The sequence below is a fragment of the Mauremys mutica genome, chromosome 1, assembly GCF_020497125.1.
Source record: "Mauremys mutica isolate MM-2020 ecotype Southern chromosome 1, ASM2049712v1, whole genome shotgun sequence".
Classification (NCBI taxonomy): domain Eukaryota; kingdom Metazoa; phylum Chordata; order Testudines; family Geoemydidae; genus Mauremys; species Mauremys mutica.
Genome location: NC_059072.1, coordinates 76,117,061 through 76,145,030, shown reverse-complemented (window position 1 = coordinate 76,145,030; position 27,970 = coordinate 76,117,061). Strand labels below are relative to the sequence as shown.

The 27,970-nt window shown below is 42.1% G+C and overlaps 1 long non-coding RNA gene across 1 annotated transcript; it reads left to right on the top strand.

Annotated features, from left to right (window-relative positions):
* Positions 1 to 28: 28 nt before the first annotated feature.
* Positions 29 to 27,918, top strand: LOC123350801. Its single transcript, XR_006573835.1, has 3 exons — positions 29 to 228; positions 23,774 to 23,984; positions 27,298 to 27,918. It is a non-coding gene; the product is annotated as an uncharacterized LOC123350801 (long non-coding RNA).
* The last annotated feature ends 52 nt before the right edge of the window (positions 27,919 to 27,970 follow it).

Sequence of the window (27,970 nt, the reverse complement as noted above, 5' to 3'; positions counted from 1 at the left end):
AATTGGGAAAGGTTCTGGAACCATCTGAGTTGCACAGGGAGAGAGAGGAACAGAAGGTGCTGGGGGCTACCTGACTCTTCTTGTGTTTCTAAAACTTAAGTGATACTTTGAAAAATTGTTCTCCATAAGTGTAGGCACTGAATTTTCATCCCAGTGAAGTGATCAGAGGAGATCAAGAGTGGCAGGATGGACAGAAGTCAATGGACAGATGCACAGGCAAGGCACAGGGTGAGGAAGAGCTTTTTCATCTGTATCTGAGGCTGGGATAAGGTAAAATGAATGGGCATTGCTCACCAAATAGAAGCACACCATCTCTAGAGGGAGTAGAACTAAAGTTTATTACTAGAAGAAATTCAGGCAAAAGGGGAGGAGTTTAATATAAAGAAATAAGTTGTGTGAAGAATAGAATTTCCTCTCTGGGGCCAGGGACGGGGAGTTGCTAAATTCTTCCTGATAATGTAATTTGCTGGTCTGGTTATCTTCTGTTATAATGCAGACACCCAGAATGGAGGTGGTGAGACTTTCCCCCAAGACAATGGATTTGAATGACTTTCCTCTGCTTCTTTCCACCTTCACCATTGCAGATAGGAGGGATAGGTCCCAAGGCAAGACCCCAGATCCACATGCCCTGAACTTTGTCAAAGTTGAATCGGTACAAACATCCCAGCCCAGCTCTGTTGGAGAGAAGGACAGATTCTCTCCTCTGACAAAGGCAATGGTTTGCCCTGGATGCTTTAATCTGACTGTTAATTCTGCTGCCTGCCTTTTTGTTTTGAAAGTTTGGCAATAGTTAACAGGCCATGGAACCTTTGGGATTTAAAGCTGAAATCTCTAGATCTTACCCAGGTGCGGTGGGTGTAAGTTACAGCATGTGTGGTTTATGGTTGAAGAATTCCATAGAACAGCCTGTAGCTCCCTGCTTCAGACACAGGCAGGTATCTTGTGCATATTTTTAATGTCATCTTCCAAACTGTGTGAAGGGGTTTCATTTGTTTGAAAGGCGACCTCGCTGAATGGTATTTTCATTGTTTCCTTTAAGTATTTAGCCCTGGAGTGGGTCTTGCCAGCTGGTTACTATCTAGTGGTCATTCAGGCCCTCCCCTCTTTGTGTTAATGGTCTGACATGCAGAGATGCTGGGAACAAACTGGACTGCATGTGCCGGCCCCAGTCACATGAAGTGGGTCAGGGTGGCAAGAATCAGTCACATGATAGGGGCCAATAATCACTTTAATTATTGAGGTTGCTCAGTCCTGGAGTACAGCAAACCCCTAAAGTGCCAATAGTGTGCCAGGTGTGTTACAACTTAGAGGCAAGCACTGTAGGTGCTTCCACAGAGAGGCCTTGTAGGCAATCACCCTGGCAGATCCAGTAACCACTCAGACCCATGGCTAAGGGACAGGATATTTTACTAGGGCTGGCAGGAGAGGGAAGGGTTGCAAATACCCTAGGCACAGAGGGTTAAACAGTTACAGTTCAAGTGAGCAAGGGCTGTAAAAGTCTGGATCCCTTGGGCAGTCCAATCAAGGTTCAGAGCTAGTGCCTTGGGAGCCCTCTCCAGCCCAGTCTCTTTTTCAGCAAATAGACACTTGCAGGTTTCCAGGCCAACCTCAGTTAATGTCTCCAACTGGAGCTCCTGTGCATCGGCTCCCTACTAAGCTGCTGCTGCTCTGTACAGTTCCTGGTGGTTGCTCTACAGCTCTACAGGTTGTTCCTGCTTCCCCAAAGGTGCCTAGTCCCTTCCTGGTTCAGGACCTTCCCCCTATTTGGCCATAAGTGCAGTGGGGAGGGTGCTGATGAGAAATGTGGTCCCTGTTTAGCAGATCCATTACATCACTGACTCCAGGGGTTACTGCCATATGATATATGCAAGCAGGGCCGGTGCAAGGATGTTTCGCGCCCCCCCCCGCGCCCCCGCCCTGAGGCGCCCCCACCCCCCTCCGCCGTGGCAGCTCCCCCCCTCCACCCTGAGTACACCCCTTGCGGCAGCTCCCCACCCCCCTCCCTGAGGCACCCCCCCGCCCCAGCTCCCCCCTGCTCTGAGCACGAGCACCCCGAGCACGCCGTCGCTGCTTCACTTCTCCCGCCTCCCAGGTTTGCGGCACCTAAGCTGATTGGCACTGCAAGCCTGGGAGGCGGGAGAAGTGAAGCAGCTCACCCCTGCCCCGCCTCCTCCCCGAGCACGCCGTGGCTGCTTCACTTCTCCTGCCTCCCAGACTTGCGGCGCCAATCAGCTTAGGCGCCGCAAGCCTGGGAGGTGGGAGAAGTGAAGCAGCCATGGAGTGCTCGGGGAGGAGGCGGGGCAGGGGTGAGCTGGGGCGGGGAGTTACCCTGCGTGCTGCCCCCCCCTTACTTGCTGCAGGTGGCCCTCCCCTAGCTTCTCTGCCCCAGTTCCCTCCGCCTAAATGCCGGCGGTGACCGGGGTGGCTGAAGATCCAGCCACCGCGGTCGCTGCCGAAGAAAATGGCGCCCTCCCCCCCAAATCCTAGCGCCCTAGGCGACCGCCTAGGTCGCCTAAATGGTTGCACATTGATTGTGTGTTACCATCCTACATGGAGGTAAATTAAGGTAATTATGATATTCTCTGCACTGAGCACTGACCTAAACTGATGCATCCTGGGGACAGGAGGATGAGGAGGTGAATGACTCCGAGCTGAAGGGAGAAACAAGGCTGAAAATTGTGGAACCACCTTTCCCTTCGGTTTTCCTGAGAGCTGGCTGAGAGCTGGGAGGTCACTGTGAGGCTGACAAGTAAAGAGAACATAAGAACAGCCGTACTGGGTCACACCAAAGGTCCATCCAGCCCAGTATCCTGTCTACCAACAGTGGCCAATGACAGGTGCCCCAGAGGGAGTGAGCCTAACTGATAATGATCAAGTGATCTCTCCTGCCATCCATCTCCACCCTCTGACAAACAGAGGCTAGGGACACTATTCCTTACCCATCTTGGCTAATAGCCATTAATGGACTTAACCTCCATGAATTTATCCAGTTCTATTTTAAACTCTGTTATAGTCCTAGCCTTCAGGCTAGGAGCTCCACAGGTTGACTGTGTGCTGTGTGAAGAAGAACTTCCTTTTATTTGTTTTAAACCTGCTGCCCATTAATTTCATTTGGTGGCCCCTAGTTCTTATATTATGGGAACAAGTCAATAACTTTTCCTTATTCGCTTTCTCCACATCACTCATGATTTTATATACCTCTATCATATCCCCCCTTAGTCTCCTCTTTTCCAAGCTGAAAAGTCCTAGCCTCTTTAATCTCCTCATATGGGACCCGTTCCAAACCCCTAATCATTTTAGTTCCCCTTCTCTGAACCTAATGCCAGTAGAAAAGTTTCAGAGAAGGGCAACCAAAATTATTAGGACACTCGCTCAGAGCTCTGAGACCTGTGAACTGCTCCATTCAGCTTACTGGGTGTTTCTATCCCCCCTCTCCAGTGCTTCAGAGCTTGTGATATCCATCAAGGACGACCATTCTCAGCCCCTCAGCCCCATGGGGCAGAGTGTTCTTGGTGAATGTTCCCAGGCCCAGCTTCTCACCAGAAGAGCAGGGCTTCCCCAGATACTGACTCACACGGGGCAGGAAAATTGGCTCTTCTGACCCTCTTTGTTACTAGTGGAACAAACCACATACACACCCCGTACTTCTCCCGCAATCCCAACTCACATGAGAGGCAGGGAAAGGGTCTGAGACACCCCTTAGAGGTGCAGCCTGCCCCCCACATATCCTGGCACACACATGGGGGAAGGGGTAGCTCAGACCACCCCCTACCCCTCAGAAGTGCAAGCTCCATCCTGGTCCCATAGGCGAGTCAAGAGGTGGGACTTTGACATCACCAGAGGCACAGGCCCCCCCTCATCTTGGTGCACACATAAGAGGGGAGAATGTGGGGCTAACAATCACTCACTGCCCAATGCTTTCCACTGGCCCTGCCACCCACTTCCATGTCACCCTCTCCTAGTATCCCACCACTTCCTCTATTCCCCAAACCATCACCCTAACCTGTCACCCAACCCCTGTTCCCTGACCTTCTAGCCTTCCCCATTTATTCCTCTCCCTTCACTGCAGCCCCAAATCCCTCCCCTTTTGCCTGCTGCTCCTCCACTCCTCATTCCCTACCCCCTCTCTGCAAGTATTCACATTTTTGTAATTCATTTTCTTTTCAAAAATAAATTCAGTGCCTTCTCAATTTTTCAAAATAAACCCTCAAAGTACAAAAAAATCATTGATAGAGGCAAATTGCAGGAACATGGCCCCTTTTTTATTCACGGGTTTCTGCCTAGGGTTAGGTTTTCAACTTACAATGTCAATGTAGAATTCAAGTACAATGGCAAGAACATCTTCCCAGAAGCTACACGGCTTCTATGATGCACAGCTGACTTGCAATCCTCTTGGCCACTCAGGCTGCATAATCTGGTAAATGAGCAAAAGGCATGGACCAATGTTGAGCGCTAAACTCTTTGGCAAATACTCTTTTTAATTTCCCTCCACACACACGCACAAAGGATAGTGAGTGCCATGTACTCACTGGGGGTAACTCGAGCAAGAGAGACCCTTGTGCCAGGATCAAAGCTTTGTTTTGATCCCTAGATCTGTGAAAAAAAAATTGATAGAATCTGTGAACCTTAAGAAAAACTGTTATTTCAGGGACCTGTGTCTTCAGAAACTCCTTGGTCAAATGACTCCAAATTTGGACCAATAATCCTAGACCATAATCCCATGATGCACCCAACGTTTCATAACGTGTTTGGCAGGGAAGCATGTTACATGATTTTAAATATGGGCATTTGCCTTTACTCAGATTTGGGGGTTTATTGTTCTTTGTTCATTGTCCATTGTTCCTTCTCACTGGTATGTGAGAAGGAAGAAGATGCAAAAAAACCCAAACACAGAATGACCACATACGTTTCTAGGGTCTGGACTGGAGAATATCTCTCTAACCAGCATCAACCACCTGAGCTGGCCAGTCACAGAGAGGAGAGTATGTATGTTCCTCCAGCCTGCAAGTTCTCTTAGACACAGCCCTCCGTTGGAGGTGGTGTGGAGTTGCAGCACTCTGGGGAAGCACCAAGCAGTTTTCTGCTTCAGGGGTGCAACCATCTTCCACAGCTTCCAGTGTACATAGGGAGGGGCCTGCTACTACATCCGTATTGATCCCAGCTGCATGCTGGTCCTACTTCACAGGTTGGCGCAGAGGGGGATGGGTCCATGGCCCTGGCTTCTTTCCCTCCATTTTCCCCTTTTGGGGCACCAACCATGCACAAGGGGCAGGCATCCCAGACCACAAGCACTGATTGTCTGGCCTTTATGTGAGCCACACCAGGTGTGTACGAGAGGAAAGGACAAGGCTGCTTAAGCCCAGTGCACCCAAGTGAATGCCAAGCAGAATCTAGCCTCTGTTAACAGCACAATACAAATGTGAAGTAACTGGGGTATTTTTTTGAGTAAGGTCTCTGGCCTTGATTTGCCACAGATGATGTTGTTCCACTATATGGAAGTGAAAACCAAGCACTTCACAAGGAAAATTATTGCTACCCAATTGCTAATGCATTGGTGAGATTCCTAGCTATAGGCACCGACTTCTGCTGGCGCTGGTGGGTGCTTGACCCCCCGCTGTCCCCGGCCCTGCCCTGACTCCACCCCACCATGTCCTCATTTCAACCCCTTCCCCAAATCTCCACCCCAGCCCCGCCTCTTCCCCACGTCCTCCCCTGAGCGTGCCACGTTCCCGCTCTTTCCCCCCACCCCCGGAGAGTGCAAACCGCTGTTTTGTGGCAGCAAGCACTGAGAGGAAAAGCGGAGACGCGGCGCGCTCAGGGGAGGAGGTGGAGGCAGAGGTGAGGTGGGGCGGGGGGGAAGAGCAGGGAGAGGAGCTTGGCTGCCAGTGGGTGCAGAGCACCCACCAATTTTTCCCCATGGGTGCTCCAGCCCCGGAGCACCCACCGAGTCGGCCCCTATGTTCCTAGCTCCCCTGCCCAAGAGGAACCTCCCTGAGCTATAATCCTGTTCCAGGCTCCCTGCTTTGCAGGCTACACTGTTCTTCAGCCTACTGTCCCCAGTATGGAAGGGCCATATCTCTTCCCTGCCCCCCACCCACCTGGTTTGGGGGCTGTGCACAATGGGAGTAATCTCTGCTCTCCCAAGTGCAGACACTGAGCTTGCTTCTGGGACTCATGCAGACCTCACAAGGGTGAACTCTCCACTGCACATGGGTCAGGGACAATCTTACCTTACACTTGCTGGTTTAAACATTGTTTAATTCTACTCTGGTAGTAGCCTAGGAGCCCCTGTACTATACCAGGACCCTACTGTACTAGGTGCTGTACAAACACAGAACAAAAAAATAGGCCCTGTCCCAGACCTGTTATATGCAGTCTCTCAATTTTGAAAGCAAAGGGAGATCATCCCTTAAATCATGTCCAGGGGGAGCGATGTCTGATATTCTGAAATAATAATCCTAAAGTGTTCAAAATGCAAGGTATTAAGAAAAACAAACAAGAGCTTGCCTTTCTATTACATATTTCTAGTAGCATACCAGCTATAGACAGCTGCATTCATCACAACACTAAGAGAGTGCTACACAATTTCAGGATCAGTATAACCCAGCATTACAGTATAGTAAACCAGAAACAACTCATGTGGTCTGATTCAATGTTGCCCTTTCTGGTGTTAACTGTCAAGGTGTGGTATTTCAAGAATAAATTCCGTTGTAGCCAGTAATAACCTGGCATTCAGCCTTTGTAAACTGGGGTCTTTATGTCACATGCAGGAAGAAAAGGCATTCAGTGTAGATAATAATGTGTGTAGTGAATAGCTATTACTACAAGAATGTAAGCTATAATTTTAACTGTAGCTGTAGGGTTGAGTGAACGAACTGTTGTTATGGAAGAATTGTTATAGAAAACTTTTGGTTCAGCAAACCAAATCAGTTTGTTGTCTTTCATTGCTGACATACAAATGCAGATAGATTCTTTTTTAAAAAATACACTATACATGGGGTTGTATCACCTGAATTGACAGATGTACTGGATAGGATCATGCCTAGAGACTAAGACCTACATTCAGTTTGGATTTCAGGATAGCATTTTAAATCCAAATATAGCTGTTGACACTCATGAGCCAATGCTAAGCAGAGCATTCAGTTATAATAGTTAATGCAAAGAAGGAGTTTTGGAAGGGATTAAAATCTCATGCTTTAGGATATAACCCAATCTCTAATTTTTAGGGATTAGGATAAATCCTTCACAGGGGACAGACTACACCAGAGTATGGGATTCTTGCACCTGCCTCTGAATGCTGGCCCCTGTTAGAAACAGGAGACTTGACTAACTGGACCATGGGTCCAGTCTGGCAGATCCTATATTCTTAATTCACAGTCCAGGCTCCCCCACTAAAATGTAAAGATAAACCTCCACAAGTAGCCTAGCATATCCTGGGTCCTACCCACATCTGAAAGCTCACCCTGAATTTCCTGTAGCAGGAAGCCTAGGAGGGGTGCTGGGGAACGTGCTAAAAGAAAGCTGCACAATGAAGCAGAAAGACACAAAGTAGCTTTAGTGAGAGAAGTATTTTCCCTTTTTCGAATAAAGTTCCTTGCTCACTGTTAGGAGAAAGCAAATCTATTTGTGATTCTTTAACATTTGCATGTGACATCTTGTGGCAGTTTCAGGATGACAGCACCTGTGGTCCACTTCAGGAGTATCCAGGTCTCAGGCCTCCAGCTCTTCTGTGTCTCTGGGCAGGGACTCATGTTCCACTACCAGTGTTTTAAGGCTGCTCTCTACCTTACAGTGTGATATCCCCAACAAGCCAGTCTGCCTAGCAGCCAACTCCTTTGTTTCCTCCCTAAGGACAAAGAGCAGGTCCCAGCAGTTACAAGTTACCACACAGCTCTTTCTCAGCAGAGTACATTTATTTGCAGGGCAAAAGCATTTCAGAAAATACATTTAAAAAGCAATAAATGTATTTTAGAAGCTCGTAGATAAAGGCACTCCCAGAAAAATATAGGGCCCCAAGGAGGAGGGTTGTACAACTCTTAAGCCCAGTAAAGGGATTTTGTCTCACTCTCTTTTGGACAGTATGGAGATTTTAAGGGGTCCTGAGAGAAGGGAAACTGAGTTAAGGAGTGCCTGCAGCACCACACTAGGTCATGAGGGGACTCTACAGGGCAGGGACACCTTGTGACACCCCCGTCTCCCAGTGATTCCAGTTTCTGTAGTAACTGAATACCCTCCTCTCTAGTGGGCCTGGGAAGATGTTGTGTTCTTCAGTCTTCGTTTTCCTAGGATCAAATTGACCACAATTCTCATCATTCGGTGAGCAGGTTTCAACCAAAACATTATTTTAAATGTTATTCTAGTTTGCAAGTGGCTATGTGAAAAAGGTGTCATAGATTCTACATTTACTATGCCTCAATGATTCCATATCAAAAGTGCTTTGCTAACGAGTAGAAAGACATTTTTAACTGCCAACCCTGGAAACTCAACCTCAGAGCCCAGCTGCATCCTTTTGTTTTATACAGTAACAAAGGTTCTCCAGGCCAAATTACACCTCATTTACAGTTGTGTCACCTCATAGTCTTCAGATTATGCTTTCATTGACATCTGTGCCATTGTAGTGCCACCAGAGATTTTACATAGATGTAATTACTTAGCTCTGTAATTGGAACTTAGTTAATCTCTCTCTAGCTGGTGCTCAAGAAGGATTGAATCCAGCTTCCTCACTCTTAGTAGCTTAGGGTACAGGTTAACATGAGGAAAAATAGTAAAAACCTATTTTTTGCCACTAAACTCAGAAGATGTGACTCTTATTACTTGAGAAGAGCAGATGTATTGGGTAAGCAGGTGCCACTTTTAGACACTTCCCAGAGTAGAACTGTGTTTTCTTTTGATTGCCTGAGCCTAGTAATCCTTTAGTAATGTGGTGTTGTTTATTCTTTTAAAGGCCTCAGAGCAATTTTCACCAAATTCAACTCTGCTGCTATGATTCCATGTAGCAAGATATCAAAAAGGGGCATGCATGATTTAATCAAGTCAGTAAAATAGGGTAACATTTTCAAAATCACATTAATAACTTAGGGCCAGATTCTGAAAGAGAATTAGGCACCTAAAAATGCAGACAGGTGCCTACTGGCATTTACACAAGCACTTAAAAAGATTTAGAGCCTAACTCCCTTTGAAATCACTGGAAGTTAGGCCCTGAACCTGCTCATGCTCTTTTGAAAATCCTGCTATTAGCCCATGTGTATCTTTAGGCATCTAAATACCTTTAAAAATCTGGTCCTATATCTCTTTTGAAATTGGGGCTGGTGTATATGTGTAATTAAAACAAGTTACACTAAAATGATACCCAGACTCCATGTCACTAATTTTCCCTCCAACGGGGGAAGCCCTGACATCTCCTGTTCTTTGACAGAGTGGTGACAAAGTCAACTGAATTAACAAAAAAAGGCTACATTTACCCTCAGATATGCAGCGACCTGGTGATTATGCACTGACCATATGTTTCTGAAGTGAGCAACAATCTGCAAATCAAAATAATACCAGGAGTTCTGTAATGCAAGATCCTTTTTTTTAAAAATGGCAAAATTCACAGCACAGAAGGATCTGCCAGAATTATTGACATAACCAAAATGAATCTCAAATTGGGTTCTAAGTGGCTGCAGACAAATATGTGACAACATACAAGGCATTCAGAAATAAATTTAGTTTGTAAAAACAGATCTCATCTGGGTTGTCCAAAACACTTAAAAAGTTGACTGTGATATTAAGCTGAAGTTTACAGTCAAAACAATCAAATGCATTCTTCAGGTTTTCTTTGAATACCTCCATTATCATCATCATGTCCTGACATCTGCAACCTACCCAAACAAAAACTCTTGTGTTTTTTGCTTGAATAAGTCTTGAATACATCATTTTGAACATCCCATCAACTTCAAGTTCTAGCTTCCTGCAGACTAGAAAGTCTAGTTTTCTGTTAATGAACCAGTTGCATCTTATCAATAGAATAAAACCTTCCTGTAAGGTGAAGTCTTACACCAACTCTCAGTAATGAGGGTAGTCTCAGATGCCATGAAACATCTTTAAACAGATGTGATTTAATTCATCCAGGGTTGTAATGTGACATCCTAAAACTGAAGCCCTTGCAATGCCTTTTCAAAAGTTGATTACTTTTTGTTTCAAAGTAGCAATAAGGAGAAAAATGAATGTTAACTAGGCAGATTCAAGCTTTGTTTTCATTACAGACATACATTATAACTAGAAGAAAATATAGAGTTTATGTGAAGATTAGAAGAAAAACCAAACAAAAGGACACCTTTAAGTAGAAGTCCAAAACTGAGTACATTGGCCCCAATTCTACACTCAGATATACTGGATAGTGGTGGCCACAGGGAGCAGGTTATGGCCAGAGACTCCTGCTCACTGTCAACAAGTGAGTGGCCTATACCACACAAGAAGATGTGTGATCATGGGAGACTTTAACTTCCAAGATATAGACTGGAGAACAGTGCTAGTAATAATAATAGGGCTCAGATTTTTCTGGATGTGATAGCTGATGGATTCCTTCACCAAGTAGTTGAAGAACCAACAAGAGGGGATGCCATTTTTTATATGGTTTTGGTGAGTAGTGAGGACCTCATAGAAGAAATGGTTGTAGGGGACAACTTTGGTTTGAGTGATCATGAGCTAATTCAGTTCAAACTAGATGGAAGGATAAACAAAAATAAATCTGGGACTAGGGTTTTTTATTTCAAAAAGACTAACTTTAAAGAATTAAGGAAATTAGTTAGGGAAGTGGATTGGACTGAAGAACTTGTGGATCTAAAGGCGCAGGAGGCCTGGAATTACTTCAAGTCAAAGCTGCAGAAACTCTCAGAAGCCTGCATCCCAAGAAAGGGGGAAAAAATCATAGGCAGGAGTTGTAGACCAAGCTGGATGAGCAAGCATCTCAGACAGGTGATTAAGAAAAAGCAGAAAGCCTATAAGGAGTGGAAGATGGGAGGGATTAGCAAAGAAAGCTACCTTATTGAGGTCAGAACATGTAGGGATAAAGTGAGAAAGGCCAAAAGCCATGTAGAGTTGGACCTTGCAAAGAGAATTAAAACCAATAGTAAAAGGTTCTATAGCCATATAAATAAGAAGAAAACAAAGAAAGAAGAAGTCTTTAATGAGGCTAATGAGGAGCTTAGGGATGGATAATGGTAGGATGACAAATGGGAATGAGGATATGGAGGTAGATATTACCACATCCAAGGTAGAAGCCAAACTCGAACAGCTTAATGGGACGAAATCAGAGGGCCCAGATAATTTTCATCCAAGAATATTAAAGGAACTGGCACATGAAATTGCAAGCCCATTAGCAAGAATTTTTAATGAATCAGTAAACTCAGGGGTTGTACTGTACGACTGGAGAATTGCTAACATAGTTCCTATTTTTAAGAAAGGGAAAAAATGTGATCTGAGTAACTATAGGCCTGTTAGTTTGACATCTGTAGTATGCAAGGTCTTGGGAAAAAAATTTAAGGAGAAAGTAGTTAAGGACATTGAGGTCAATAGTAATTGGGACAAAATACAACATGGTTTTACAAAAGGTAGATCGTGCCAAACCAACCTGATCTCCTTCTTTGAGAAGGTAACAGATTTTTTAGACAAAGGAAACACAGTGGATCTAATTTACCTCAATTTCAGTAAGGCATTTGATACGGTTCCACATGGGGAATTATTAGCTAAATTGGAAAAGATGGGGATCAATATGAAAACTGAAAGGTGGATAAGGAACTGGTTAAAGGGGAGACTAAAATTGGGTCATACTGAAAGGTGAACTGTCAGGCTGGAAGGAGGTTACTAGTGGAGTTCCTCAGGGATCGGTTTTGGGACCAATCTTACTTATTCTTTTTATTATGACCTTGTCACAAAAAGTGGGAATGTGCTAATAAAGTTTGTGGATGACACAAAGCTGGGAGGTATTGCTAACACAAAGAAGGACCGGGATATCCTACAGGAAGATCTGGATGACCTTGTAACCTGGAGTAATAGTAATAGGATGAAATTTAATAGTGAAAAGTGCAAGGTCATGCATTTAGGGATTAATAACAAGAATTATGGTTATAAATTGGAAGTAACAGAGGAGGAGAAGAAGGACCTTGGAGTATTGGTTGATCACAGGATGACTATGAGCCACCAATGTGATATGGCCGTTAAAAAAGCTAATGCGGTTTTAGGATGCATCAGGCGAGGTATTTCCAGTAGAGATAAGGAGGTGTTAGTACCGTTATACAAGGCACTGGTGAGACCTCATCTGGAATACCGTGTGCAGTTCTGGTGTCCCATGTTTAAGAAGGATGAATTCAAATTGGAACAGGTACAGAGAAGGGCTACTAGGATAATCCGAGGAATGGAAAACCTGCCTTGTGAAAGGAGATTGAAAGAGCTTGGCTTGTTTAGCCTAACCAAAAGAAGGCTGAGGGGAGATATGATTGCTCTTTATAAATATATCAGACAATAAAAGGTCAAAATAGTATTTGTGTGTGAAGCAAAAATGTCACTGTGCATTCATTATGAGTGAAATGGCTCTCAGAGTCAGTATGTAGCAGAGAATGTCTCACATGCAGACTACCTCAGTGAAAAGAACATATATTATATCAAATCAAATTAATAAAACAACATACATACAGAATAGTGACATCAATATACTGTCTCTTTAAAATACTCATGTCCCTTTGAAATGACCATTTAATTCATTCTCCTCACTACCATGAAACTATTTTCATTAGAGACAATGGAATATTAAATTCTACCGCCTTTAATATCCTCACTCTTCAGAAGAAAATTATTAAAGTAATCTCATCTTGAACAAGTGATTAAGAAACAAAGAAAAAATTATACTAGAAAAGTAAAGATAGGCCTAGCTGTCACCTCATGTATCCTTGGAAGACTTTATCTAAATGAAAACTGTGTCACAGAAACTGAGACTAGAAGGTTATCACAGGTTAAAAAAAAAAAAGCAAACAAACAAAAAAACCAACATAAGAACAGCCGTACTGGGTCAGACCAAAGGTCAATCTATCCCAGTATCCTATCTTCCGACAGTGGCAATGCCAAGTGCTTCTGAGGGAAAGAACAGAACAGTTCAAGCTGTTTGGAGCTGCTGGGAAAAAACAAATATTTTGGTAAGAATTACAAGGTGTTGAAATGCTACATCTCTTTGAGAAGAAATATTCAGAAAACTGTCACTCACTGCTGGACAAACAAAGGAAGATCAATTAATTGCTGCACTATTTGAAAGCAAGAATGAATTGGAAGTATTAGACATAACACAAAAGAGATAACAGCAAGAGGTTGTGAATTAGAATAAGTCCTTAAAAGAATGAAGAATATGGGCAGGAATCTCTATATGAAGAATAGGCATGAATCACTTTAAAAAGGCTAATAAAAGTAGTGAGCACACATAATAGAAAACAACAAATGAAATATGACAGCTACCCTGACCTCAGGGCAAGATGAGGCAGACAGCCTTGGAAGTTGATTTTACAGATTTATGGAATATTACCAAATGTACTATATTCAATAGGTTGTCTTCTTGGCTGCAAAGAATTTCTCAAAACAAATTCACAGCGTAGCAAATATCCTCAAATTCCAACAGAGTTAGTATACCAAGGCTTTGCCTTGCATGTTTGGACATGATGTACACTGAATCAGTATGTAATGGTCAAAGGAAAAAATTAAGCTCCTAGATCAGTGGTGGGCAACCTGTGGCCTGCGGGCTGCACACGGCCTGTCAGGGTAATCTGCTGGCGGGCTACAAGACATGTTTACATTTGCACAGCCACCCATAGCTCCCAGTGGTCACAGTTTGCCGTTCCCGGCCAATGGGAGCTGCGGGAAGCAGCGCAGGCTGCAGGGACGTGCTGGTCGCCACTTCCCACGGCTCCCATTGACTGGGAATGGTGAACAGTGGCTACTGGGAGCTGCAGGCAGCCATGCAAATGTAAACAAACTGTCTGGTGGTCTGCCAGCAGATTACCCTGAAGGGCCACATGCTGCCCACCGGCTGAAGGTTGCCCACCACTGTCCTAGATAAAATAAATCTAAGCATATTTTCACTTGCAGATCCCATATCATTGTGTGTATGGTTTTTTTTTCATTTCTTTCAACAGCACAACACCCCATCCATCTTTCACCTTTTCCACGTTTTAACAAAGCAAAAGAAGTACACAAAGCTTGCTATGTCAATACAAGCCAATAGTTCTTGTAGTCCAGTATAATGTTTTTCATAATGTATAAATCAAGTAGGCTCATTATGGGGTTCTGAAATTTCTTTTGAATCATTCAGTATTGGCCCATCAGAACCATAGGAAATATTTCTTCCTACCTCCAACTAGTGATCAGCCTACCTTCTGAAACATGATTAATAGCCCTTGTAATGTTACCCTAGCAAGTACTGTATTAGCAAAGACATTTTTCTCATTGATATAATGATCCGATCCTCTTTTGAAATTCACCAAGCTGTTTGACTCACTAATATCTTGGGTCAATGAGTTTCAAGGATTATATATATGTGTAAACATTTTCCATTTTAAAATTAATTTTGTTTTAATGCTGAATGCTATTTTATTCTTATATTGCTGGCAAAGGTGAATAGGAACAATCAGTTCTCCTTTTTATACCACTCCTCATTATCTAATATTCCTCTCTGCGGTGATTTATATATGAAACTCCTAAGGAGGGGAAAATCCTACCCAACGTGCTTGAATCTGAGAACCAAGTTAAAATACAAAGACATAATGGGTGGAATTTTAGAAAGTGTTCAGTGTTGGCCTAATACCAGTCTTGAATGAGAGTTTTACAATTAATTCCAGTGGGAGCAGTTCAGCCAACGTTGAGCATTTTTGAAAATCTCACCCAATATATTTGTCAAATAATAATGCAAGCCGCAGATGAACATAGCAAGGAGGCATGCTGTTAGTGAATGCCCTGAGCCAGTGAACAGATTTGTTTGTTTACTGAGTGAGGCAACAATTTTCTGGATTTCTCCCCTCCAAACAAATCACTGCTCTTTATTATTTATGCTCTTATTCTTCTACTTTACAAATTAAATAGTACTTTGATGTCCAATTTAAAATGCACTTAGAAGTGTAATTCAGCAATGCTCACTCCCACCTTACTGTTAGTCCTCTGCTAATCAGAATGCCTCACTTTATCCCCCAGATGAACACTATTACTCCTCAAGGGAGTCAGCATGACAGCTCTGGAATTGTATATCTTCTCTTTATTTACAGAGGGCCATAGTCTGCTACCACAGATGACTTACTGATGGTAATGGAACTGCTCGCATGAGGATCAAATAAGTATTTAGCTCAGAACACGTATCCTCTGGGAAGCAGCACTGCAAACTGCTCCCTCACTGCCCTACCAATGTAACTTAATCATGAACTGATCAGACCACTGTGATAGAATATAGTTCTATATTCACACCCTACATATTATTGTAATAATCTTTGTACAAAATATGCCTTGCAAAGTATCATTTGAAAACTCACAATATGCTGCTCAGTATTGCCCTGGTAAAATAGGTGTGGCAACATTGTATGTGAAGTTATAAGATTCCACTCTATGGTGTTATTATCACATGTTCTAAATCCCACAACCCTATCCAAACAGAAGTTGGCAAACAAGTCTGTCCTAAAGAAAGGAATGTGTGCTCTGCTTAATTTGCTTTTAAGCACTAAAGATTCATCAAGCAGGAAGGAAAACAAAGGAAGATCAAACAGGTGAGAAAAAAGCAGCAGGGAGCATCCCTCCACAAAGACTTTTTGTCTCCCAGTGCCCAGCTGGAAATGTTTTTCAAAGCAGGATTTAAACTATAAAAAGGATGGACAAACACCCCAAGATACCCTATTTCTCTCTCCCTGTCAGTCCCATTCACTACACCTGAAGCAACAAAGAAAGCCTTCATTGGACTCTGAAGGAAGGGGTCCTGACCTACAAGGTTTGGTCAGTAGGCCTGCTAAAAGCATATGGTGAGAAACTTTGCTTGAATCTGCTGTAGTTTGTTGTTAGGTATTAGTAAATGTCTTAACTTTATTTTTCTTGTAACCATTTCTGACCTTTATACCTCATTACTTGTACTCACTTAAAATCTGTCTCTTTACAGTTAATACTCTTGTTTTATTGTTTTATCTAATCCAGTGTGTTTAAATTGAAAATCCATTTGGGATAACAAGTGCATACTATTTTCTTTAAAATATAACGGACAGAGGGCTAGGCAGTACAAGACATACATTTCTGGAGGGAAATCTCAGACTGGTATTGTGTTGGGGTCACCCTGCAGTGTAGCCAAGTGAGACCCAGAGTGTAACTCAATGTGGCTGTCAAGCTGCAGTTACACACAGACACTCAAGGAGTGGATTGCACGCTGGAAGGCTATTTGTGAGTGGCCCAGGTGGGGGAAACTTCAGCAAGTCATTGTAAAGGGTTACAAGGCAGGGATAACACAGTTTCTCATTAGTCTGGATTGTACTCTGCTATGTCACAATCATCTTTAGGAATGAATGGATAGTTCAATCCTCATTCCCATTTGGCTACTTAGCTACCTTGCTGGGAGTGCCAATGAGGTTTTCATTTAGTTCCAATTCTTTTATTTTTACAGTCTGCTGCTAGGATCCAGACTGAGATAATGAACTAACACAGCTAAATAGCTCTCAGAATACAGTAACAACTTTCAGCAGCTATTATTTATTATTTTGTGAAAAAGGTTAATTAACTATTGCTTATAAAACATTTGAGGTTCTCAAGGAGAAGGAACTACAGATATGTAAGGTATTTGTATCATTTAATATAGGCAACATAGGTAATGACACTATAAAGGCAGCCAACACATTACTGTATGAAATCTTGTTTTCACTTCTTGTTTATAACTTACCCAAACTTTAACCATTTGGGCCCAAAGTTTCCATACTGGCTGTCTGCCTAAGGGCTGAATTTATTTATGGCTTCATGTAATTATTTATTTATTGGAAAGTTCCTGCTAAAATAGTTGAGTTATTTCTTAGAAGAAGATTAGAGGGAAATATAGTGCTTTGTCCATGACTTAAAAAATGATTTCTCACTTGTTTTCTTTAGATACGGTAGCACTTCCATGCATTGAAGCATGGACTTGAAATTTGGCAAAGGGGCAATTTGGTCCCTGATGTCAGGGATGTGCCATTCCTGTGAAAATCTGCCCTAATTTAGCCAAGTTAAAAAACCTCTAAAAAATCCCAGTTTGCCTATACTCAGTAGACACTTGTTCGAGTTTGGCAGCCAAATTATACAAAGATTCCAGGGGGCTTCCCTGTGTTCTGATCAACATTAGCTGGAGGTACAATTAAGTATTTGGAATGTCAAAATTTTAAGCAGAGGTGTTAGGCTATGCATAGCTACCAAACTCACCCAAATGTATTTGATCTAACTTTTAATTTCCTTAAAAAGCAACAAAGAGTCCTGTGGCACCTTATAGACTAACAGACATATTGGAGCATAAGCTTTAGTGGGTGAATACCCACTTCGTCAAATGCAAGTTTCCTTAATTGTTCTCTCTGTTTTCTAATAAAGGTTGCCAGGTTGTTTTAGGAAAAGTGTTGGACTCGTGGGCTGTTACAAAAGAAAGAAACCCACAACCAGGACTCTAAGGAGATTGTGTAAAGATAGTGGTACCTATCTGGGCACATTTTCCCATATGAAACTATGGTGAACCATGACTTTTAAGAAGAAAAAAGACTAGGAATAATATCATATGTCTAAATATGTTTGTCCTGATGGGTACTAAGCATCCTCCATTTCCACTGAATTCACTGTAAATTAAGGATGTTCTGCACCTTAATCAGTCCACTGACTGGCAGATACTCTGATGTTATTTTTAAAAGTGCTTCTGTTGTAATAATTGGGTCTACAAATTTACCCTAATTGCAATCTCAACTGTAAAAAGTGAGTACAATTTCATTAAATGTCACAATAACCTATAAACTACAAAAGTTGACGGAAACAGATGCAAAAGGGAGATAAGGCAGCCTAAATTAGTCAAAACAAAAGGCAGTTGATATAACTCAAGGACTGAGTTAAGATCATGCCCGCTAAACAAGAAAAGTGTGGGACCAGAAATCAGTGAACCAAAATGAGTGTGTCAGAAATTAGGCTTATTGGTAGATAAAATAATGAGGGAATGGGCTATTCTGCGCATCACTGCCTTTTGGGGTCCTTAAAATGAGACTTTGGGGGGAAAAGCTGGCTACCATAATAGTGGCTGGCTGAAATGAGGGGATGCAAATTCTGGTTGACTAAAAGACAAAAGAAGTGAAAGGAGCAAGCTTCGCCATCATGACTGCTAGCCCCACTGTCTTCTGGGATCCCGGGCCTACTTCATCCTAATCCTGAGAGATGCATTGACCAGCTTGGGACAGAGAGAGGGACCCTGGTGACTTTGTTACCTCCATTAGCTCCATCAAAATCCTGACCACCACTTGGAATGTGAATTTTTGTCTCCACCCTTAAAATGTGCCCTTTTCCTTCTCTACATTATTTCGTCTCTTTCCTTTTTCCTTCTTTCTAATAAGGAAGACTGCATATTTTGCAACATTGCTGTAAGCCTGTGACCAGAAAGGCAGCTAAATGCAATGCCATAAATATCCCAAAGCTGGTATAAGATTGCCAGGCCTCAAAGTGGTGTAGGGGCGTGAGCAGAAATTTTACTTTGACCCCTTTTGGAGGTGGGGAGGCATACGTTCTGTGTCCCGCCCCCTGCTCTGGCAGGAGCTCGCTCTTCCCTCCCTCCCTCTCCCTGTCTCTGCTCCAGCAGGAGCTCACTCTCCTCCCACAGCCCTATGGCCAGGAGGGGCTCGCTCTCCCTGCATTGCAGCCCCCAGGCTGGAAGAGTTTTGTGCCTCTGATGACTATTGGGTGTGGGGATAGTGCCTTTGCTTTTCCCCCCTCCTCCTGTTGTGCATGCCCCTATGGCTGATAAGATCATGCAAATTTCCTGTGTTTTTTCCAGCAGTGAGGTTGCAAGTGAGAGTCAGCACCAGAGAGAGAAGCTGAATTTTCTATCTTTGCTCTTCTTTTCTTTCCCCTTTTGTGTGTGTTTGCTTGTTTTGTGCTCTAGAATACAGGACTGGACTTTAACAACAGCAATGACAACAGCTGCAGCCCATCTCAATCAACTTCTCTTTTTTCCAAAAGTTAAGTTATCGTCATCTTTACTATCATCTAAAAGACTGTCAAACACTGGGTTTCCTTATAAAAACTCTCAGTGAAAGCCTTACTTAAAACTTAATGTTTCAAATGCATTAACTGTTTTCCTTTTCTACAACTTTAATGAAAAGTTTAAGAGATTTTCAGTAAAGTGTTTACCATGGTTATACGCCGGCTGAGGTCTCTGCGTACCAAACCTCAAACCTGCTAGACAGTGGCGGGGTCATGTTAACACCTTTGACTCTTTTTTTGGCCTATATATTCTATCTAAATTAATACAACACTATCATTCAGATCTGATACTTCAGGCATAACCAGAAGGAACACTACAGACACAAGTATTAAATTTTTCACCACAGCAGGTATGTGGGGAGTTCCATAGGCGAAAAGGGAATGGTACATGACACACTACCATGATATAAGTGGGAGCTGCTATAAAGAGGAAAAAACTTTTCTCTATATAATACATCAGAAAACCTCTATGATGAACATTCCAGGAACAATGTTATGTCTCATGCAATCCATGAACCAATCATGTCTTCAGAGAAACTAAAATGACTGTAACTAGACAGATTAAATAAACAATAAAAATACAAAATGAATCAAGTAAGAGACTCCTTACAAGCTGCCATCCCATCCTTACCTAGGCTCAGTCTCTGTTTCATCTGCAACTGACAATTTAGCTGGCCCTACTGATACAGATTTTAGAGGTGCAGTAACCAGATAAAGTCACCCTAGTTTGTTAAAGCTACATACACTACCAATAGCTTGGAAGCAGATTTGGGCGGAGAAGTGTAGTACTTTATTGGGCAGATTCCCTTAGTATTCATTAGCTCCATAAACTTAAGCAAGAAGTATCAAATGGCATATCTCATGACAGTTTGTTTGAAATGAAACCTTGGCTTTGTTAAAAGTAGAGCACAGTACTGTAGACTGTAGAATGAATATTTGTTCTATATTTATTAAATTTCCTGGCAATTCACATTATTCTTTAACATTTAAATTTGACACTGTGGGTTTAAAAAACAATTCCAGAATAATGTTACTTTATTTGCTTTTAGACAGCACAGAGTGCATTTCAAAAATGATCAGGCAGGAAGGCTTGTGTTCGCACTTATTGAAATGTCTATTCAGCTCTGGGTGGATATACTGGTGTGTTCAATTGTGGCTCCTTTTGTGAATATAAATTGGCAAATGTGCAAACACAATTTATCTGAATGTTTATTTCCAGAAAACCTGCTTCAGTGAAACTATGGCAACCACATAACAATACCTTTATTATTATTTCATTATTTGTATTACAGAGGTATCTTGAGACTCCTGCCACAGCTGGGGCCATATTGTGCTAGGTGATGTATAAGCACATAATAAGAGACAGTCCCTACCTCAAATTGTCTAAAATGTAAGTGCACCGAGTCCCACTGGTTCTGGATCACTCCGAAATAGAGTGATCCAGGGTTGGGAGGAAGAAAATATTTTCTCTGTTATTCAGATGGGGAACTGAGGGACTAAGAGATTAACTTTCCCAAGGTCACACAGGGTATCTGTGGAAGAGCAGGGAATTAAACCCATAACTCCCGAGTCCCCAGTCCTAACTTTATCCATGAGAACATTATTTTTCCTTGATAGCACAGAAAATATGCTAAATACCACTAATACTATCTATTTGGCAAGAGTTCTGAAAGTTTTACTAGATCCATGTAATTCTGGTGCATAGGTGAGTGAAAGGACTGCAGTTGTGGCTGGACTTTATGATGGAGGTTATGAGGGAGGGAGCATTGCTTCTTACATTCTCCTTCTCCATTGTAGCTCCAGTGTTGGCATATATAAAATCTGCCTTTTAGGATTATAAAGCCTAAAGGACTGCTGAGGTGGTCAGCACACTGGCTCATATTCTTTGAAGAATAAAAACATATGCATACATTCAAAATATTAATGTTAATAAGCAAGTGTATACGTACTATAATAATTTCAAGGTAACATAATAATTTTGCATACATGTAAATATTCTTTGTGTATATACAACCCTTAGGTGCACAGTCACTTGTTTCCTTCACGTAGGGGGATGAAGGAGATAGAAGCACAGTAGCAGCTATTCCCTGCTGCCTCTCACAGAATCCTGTCCAAACATATCTGCTTCTAGGAGAAGGAAGAGGCTTACTGATGAACAGGCAGATAAAAGGGGCTGTACATATCAATTAAGACAATCAGTAGGTTTTATATACAACAATTTTAGCCAACACTTTTTGGCAGAACTCACCCAAATCTAGTGCAAACCTCACAAATGAAGAGATTTGTTTCTATTCTGGAAAGCTCACTTCTCGAGAAAAAGGTCTATTAACCTTTTTAAAATAAGGAAACTTACAGTGAAATAAGAGAAGTGGCACTTGCACAGTTTATCATGTCGCTCGTGGAAGTTCTATGGAAATCATCTTTAATAAATAGAACGTCACCACTCTGACATGGTAGTAGTAGTCTGGTGTTTTAATTCTGATTGAGGATTAGGGCATACAAACAACATTTGCAATGTTTACATCATCCCTTTTTAATTTTCAGTTGAACAAACAGAGAATTCTTAGAACGTGAAACTAGAATGTCAGTCTCATAACTCAAAAGCAGATTGTCAAATTAATCTCAGAATATTTATTTTAAAAATATCTTTCTAGGCAGAAACTTCGCATGAGAAATGTCATCTAGAATGGAGTTGCTTTCAGAAAAATAGGGTTTATAAGAGAAACTGTCTTACAGCTTTAACTGTTTATCTAGGTAAACATCCATTACTGTGATATCCCAAGTTTCTCTAATGTGATTCAACAATAGGGGCAAATTTTTCAGTGTAGATATCCCCACATAATATGTGCACATATGCTCAAACTGGTCACTGTGAGTACATAACATGATCTTGCGAATGCAAATTGGTAACTCTGACTACTCAATGGGTTTCTTTTAGAGGGTACCAAGCAGCTATGCAAACCAATTCACTCTAAAGCAACCCAAGTTGCAATTAGTATTTCTCCTTTGAAGCCAATCTGCATGCAAACTTGGACAGTACACTGTTACTGCACTTTGGGCTTGGCACAGTAGGGAGGTCTGACACCTCAGAGTGTCAGCCAGCTTTGGAGAAGCCGGCCAACAACGCCTCACTGCACTTCAGGTTTGGGCAACCAGAGCTGAGTTAAACTGAGTTCTGTAAATACAATTTCCCCAAACTAGACACTTCTCATAGTGATGATTTAATATGCTCTTGCCCCTATGGTCCAGGATTAAAGGCTGACCTCAGCTTCATGTCATCTTTACAGAGCTGTTGTCTCACTTGAGTCTGAGGCTATTACAGCATTATCTTTCCCATCAAGTTACTATCCTGATAATTCACATCATAACATCACTGTTCACCTTAATATTTTCCCCTGATGTTATACTTTGGTTTCATTTACTAGCTACTGGGGACATTCTGGGCTCTCTTCTGGTTTACTAAGATCTTCAGGCCAACTTCAGAAGTGATATATAAGGTTCTGTAAAATAAAACCTATTGCATTCACTTGAACTACCTTAGACCTGCTTATACCACTTCTCACAATGTAAATTAGTGTAACTTCTATGCCAAGGAGATGAAAGAAGTTGTAAGCTAAAGTAGTGATTTAACTTACACCTTCTGGCTCTCTGTCATGTAAGAGCATTACTTTAGATTTGCTTACTCACAGGTAGAGCAGATGGAAATACGTCTAAGGAAGCATAAATTGGTGGAAGGGAGCTTAAGGTAGACTTACAGAACCTTCTGCATCACTTCTGAATTCAGCTCCATCTCTTCAGCAGAACTGCACATATTTTCAGTTGAGAAACAAATGTCTTGTTTAAAAACCTGCAATGAATTGTTCACCTGAAGCTTTACCTCTGACACAAAAGCATCTCTTAGACTCTGCTTCAAATAAGAGAATAGTCAGGCCTCATCCTACATTTACCTGTTAATTTCATTCATAAGGGATACAACTATAAAGGGGAAAACATAAGGCTGTGATGCTCTGTGGTAGATCAATGATAAAGAAAAGCTTACAGGTGTATATGTGGCCTGTGAAGAGCCTCAAATACAGCAGTTGGTGAGAAACTGAGGACAGCATGGATGTGGGGTGCTGCTAAACAGGAAAAAAAATAAAGATGTCTATATGTGGCAGCAGTGGAATCTGACTGAAAGTGTGAAGAGTGAGAAAATAAAATTGGACTGAAAAGGTCCTCTGAAAATATATTGTCATTGCCTTTGCTGAGCAATCTAAGAGACATCTGTGAGGTACCTGCTGACTTAAAAGTTATTGTAGAGGATGAGCAGGGGGAGCTCATGAGTTTGAAGAACTTTATTAAGGAGAGACGTAGATTGCAAGAGTGGGTATTTTCAATCTTTCACTGCTCTACTATTTTAATTCTGTCTTTTCTTATTTCCCCTAGGACCTCCTTGCCTTTCTGACTCTTCACTCTGACAACCCATACTAAATCACCAAATTGCTTATGGGAACTTGAGTCTATATATTAATAGGTTGTTCCGTTTTATTTTCTGCAGAAGGGAGATGTATTTGCAATAGCTTTCCTTCACTCAAAACCCTTTGTCAAAAGAAGAACAGCAAGCTGCATCTTTATATATGGAAGACATTCTGTTAAATTGGTGAGATATAATTGTTTCAATGGAAGCAAAAGTTGGCTACATGATTACAGTATTAGGGATCCGCATGTGAATACACAGAACAAATGGCTCCCTAACTTAGCAGCCAAAGGTTAGTGCACTGCTCTTTTTTTAACAGGGTTTTGTGTTTTGCTATTGTAAAATAAAAACAAAAGTAATTCATTGTAATGCATTGTAAATGGTTCAAGTTGGAATTGCTTTAATTGTGTTCTCCTATTGGAATATTCATGGAAACAAACCTCAGGACTGCTTTGCATTTTGTCTTGAATATGAACAAATTTGAGTACAGACTGAAAGTTGCCTGCTGCCTAAATCAGTCTCCCTTTGGTTGTCTCAGTCAACTTCCATTTCAGCAGTCAACAAATAGATTGATGAAGGAAGCTGTTGTCATGTTCATTTTGACATGAACCTCCTCTAGATTTTTAGCCAGGCTGAAATGGCTGACCGGCTGTATAGATGTTGGTTGCTGGATCATGAACGCAATTGCATTGTTGGATAAATGTGTTTATATCTGAATTTAGGATCAAACATTAAAAGATGTACATGAATATCAGCCTCCAACTCAACTCCAGTACACGACCCAACATCAGTGCAATCTTAATGCTTTCCTTCATTATTATGTCTTCCAGAAAAGATCAATTCCTTCTTTAAGACTTTCAGGAAAAAGATTTTTGTGTGGATTGCGATTTCTTAACTAGTTGCTATCTTCTTTAACGCATCAAATACAGTCTCCTGCCTGAGAATACAGGAGAGAAAGTGCAAATCAGGGAGTAACATCAGACATTGATGAAAGCTGACATTTTGTGTACAAGGCAGAATTAGAATTTTGCAGAGTCAGCATGATGAGAAATTAAATCTCCTTCACTGACTTGATTGTGTTCATGTGAAAAGTCTACCCGTCATTTAGACATAGGAGTTTGGTTTTAATAGTCCTGTCAATCACACTTTTCCCTTTAGCACACATAAACCCAAAGTTTATTCTCTATAAAACAAGTTTGACCATCTTATCTCTTGTAGGGTCTACATATATATGTTTGATCTTCTTTTCAAACATCTATTATCTCCTACATAACACTCACTTAGTTTACCTTAGGGGGCAAAAAAGACACTTTCATATGCCCTAATCAGTCAATTAAAGTACATTGCAGAGTTATTTTTCTGTGTCAGACCTGACCACAATTGAATTTATGTCAGATAAGATGTTGTAGTTATACCTCCACGGGGAGCAGAATAAAGATATCAACCATAAGGTATACAAAGATTTCTCTACCTTTTATTCTTAGTGAAACAGGTGCTATTTATTTTGTGGTGTACTGTGTAGATGCTTGAACGAAGGTCTAATTTACCTGACTTTTTTAGGCATTATCTCTTCATTGCACCATCTGAGAGTGACAAGGCCAGGCCATCCTATCTCATGAAGATAAATTTATTATCAATATTTTCCCAATTTATATCATCCCAATGGTAAATTTAAAAGCTAAAAATAATTGGCAGTGGATGAGTTAGCAATGGGTTAATGTGCACTACTGTGGCAGTCCTGTAACTGCTATCCCAAACTGCTTTGTGAGCAATCATTGTTGATCTGTCTATTTACTTATGTGCCCTCCAGGGCTATGGTGTCAAGTTGACTGGATGTCCCCTCTCCCATTTTGAAAACTTGTGCAGGGCCAGAATTTGCCCATTTTCTCCTGTATTCAAGTCTATCAGCATTGCTGCAATATTACTCCAGAAGCCTTACAACATGCCTTGGGCAGCCATTTGGAGCTGTGCTGAGACCCTGGATCTCCTCACCACTTGGGGAGAAGCATTAGTGCAGGATACTTTTGTGGACAGCCACCAGAATAAAGATCTTTTTGAGAACATTGTTAAGCAGGTGTCTGCAAGAAGTCACAGTCAGAACACCAACCAGTTCAGGATAAAGAGCAAACAGCTCAGGAGAATGTACATTCAAACCAGAGATGCCAGAAGAGGTCCAGCAGTGGAAATGTGATCTGTCCATTTTTTGCAGAGCCAGACATGATGTTCATCAAATATACAATCATGAAACCCAGGAAGGATGACCAGCAAGACTCTTTGGAAGATGAGCACGGGGAGGCCAATGAAGAATTGTACCTGAAAAGCCAAGATCTCTTTGGGACTCAGGACTCTGAAGCCAGCCAGATAGAAGACAAGACAAATCCCTGATATGCAGCAACTGAGCCTAGTTCCCAGCCAGGAACCCAGTCTGGGTCTCAGGAGGCAGATCCTCTTGAGGGAACCTCACCACATATCTATCTTTACAATTAATTATCATTATTATTGGGCTATACTCTTGTGCTAGCTTCTGTTCTAGGTGCCCCATGCTGCAGCCATGGTAGGCAGATGTCAGCTAGGCTGCTTTCCAAGTCTCTAGCCCCTGCCTCCTTGCCTCCCTCAGCTCACTCTGTCCTTTCGGGCCCCTATCCATGTTTTCAAAATGGTGGCTTCTCCAGCTGGGCAGTCAGTCTCTGTGTTATGCTAAAGCCCCAACTATCGACTGTTTTCAAGTCCATGTTATTGAAGGGCACATTCAAAATTCAACAGTTTATTTAGATAGTGGTTACAGGAAGAGAAATCTGGTTACTAATCTCAGTGTACATGAGGTAGACATGGGCATTGCATGCCCATAAAGGTACAGAGATTACAGCTCTCCACTGAGGTATAAATGCCCTACGACACATTCTTAAAAGAAAAGAGCTTTACCTTAGAGCAAGCAAAGTTCTTAATGGCTTCTTGCAGGCTCACACAGAGAAAGACTGGGAACAGTAAATGCTTCAGACAATCATTGCAGAACTCTTTCTGTTTTCCTTCTATCTAATTTCACTATCTGCAGAGGAGATAAAATAAAATCTAAGACTGAGCAATTGCTTGATTTTGGTCTGGACATTATGGGGGATAGCTGGCCTGTCATTTCCCCACTTCCACTTCTGCAGAATTTTTTTTTTGGCGGGTGGGGGAGCATCTTGATGGATAGCTTCACAGTGTATCTCACTGGCATGCCCTTTGCCTTTTTGAATAAGCCCATTCTCTGCCTCCTAGTCACCCGCCTCAGTGTAATATCATTGAGAGTCAGTACACAGCCTAAAGGGGTGTACCAGGGATTACTATCCAGCTCATCCCCAGATGTGCCCAGCTAACCTCTCCAACACCATTTTTGCAAATGTAAATCCAAATTGTGATCATAATTCCCAACCCCTTCCCTGTTCAACAAAGCCTCCACACAACATACATTTCACAGACAAAAATCCCTGTACAGCCCTCCTCATGAACACAACACTTACCAAGACTGAAAAGAATCTCAGGGAGGGAAAGTCAGAAATGCATATCAAAATGCTATCATAGCCACTCTGAAATATGAACAATAACCGCTTGTGTTTTCCTTGCAGTGCCCAGAGCCTCAAGGACAGGCCTTTATCAATGACTGAGTGAGTGGCTAATCTGAGCGGCAAAACAAGGAAAACTCAGGATTAAAATGTTGCAGACCTCATTGCAGAGTTCCAAAGAAAGACTAAAATAGCAGAAAGGTGGAGACTGTACTTGAGAACAGAGAGGGCGAAGAAAGGAAGCTCTCTACAGAGATTGTTGGAGTGGCCAAAGACGGTGTCACAGTGGTAAAGGACAGTGTTATCATGGCAAAATGATGGTTGAAAAGGAGAGGGAGATGCAATTCCTGCAGGCAAGACAGAGCAAGAATGCTCTGCTGCAGTGCATGCTGCTATTAGGGCAGCAGGCAATGCAGTGCAGTAAACCAGACCCTGCCATATTCTGCAACTCCTGGGCAATACAGAATACTAGAATCACCAGCAACTCCTCTCCCTGCAGCTGTGCTCCCAGAGGCCATTCCCTTCACAAACCCAAACTCAGGGCCGCCAGAACAGCTAGAAGACCAGCTCTTTTGAGGTATCTAATGCCCTGGTAACTTTGAGCATCACCGCACAACATCAGAAGGTCCAGGAACAAGAAGAGGCAGGGGCAAGGTATCTACTCAGCTATGAGTTGAATCCCCATCCCCTTTATGTTCTGTCCTCCACTGCACTAGGTGATTTTTAATTAAAACAA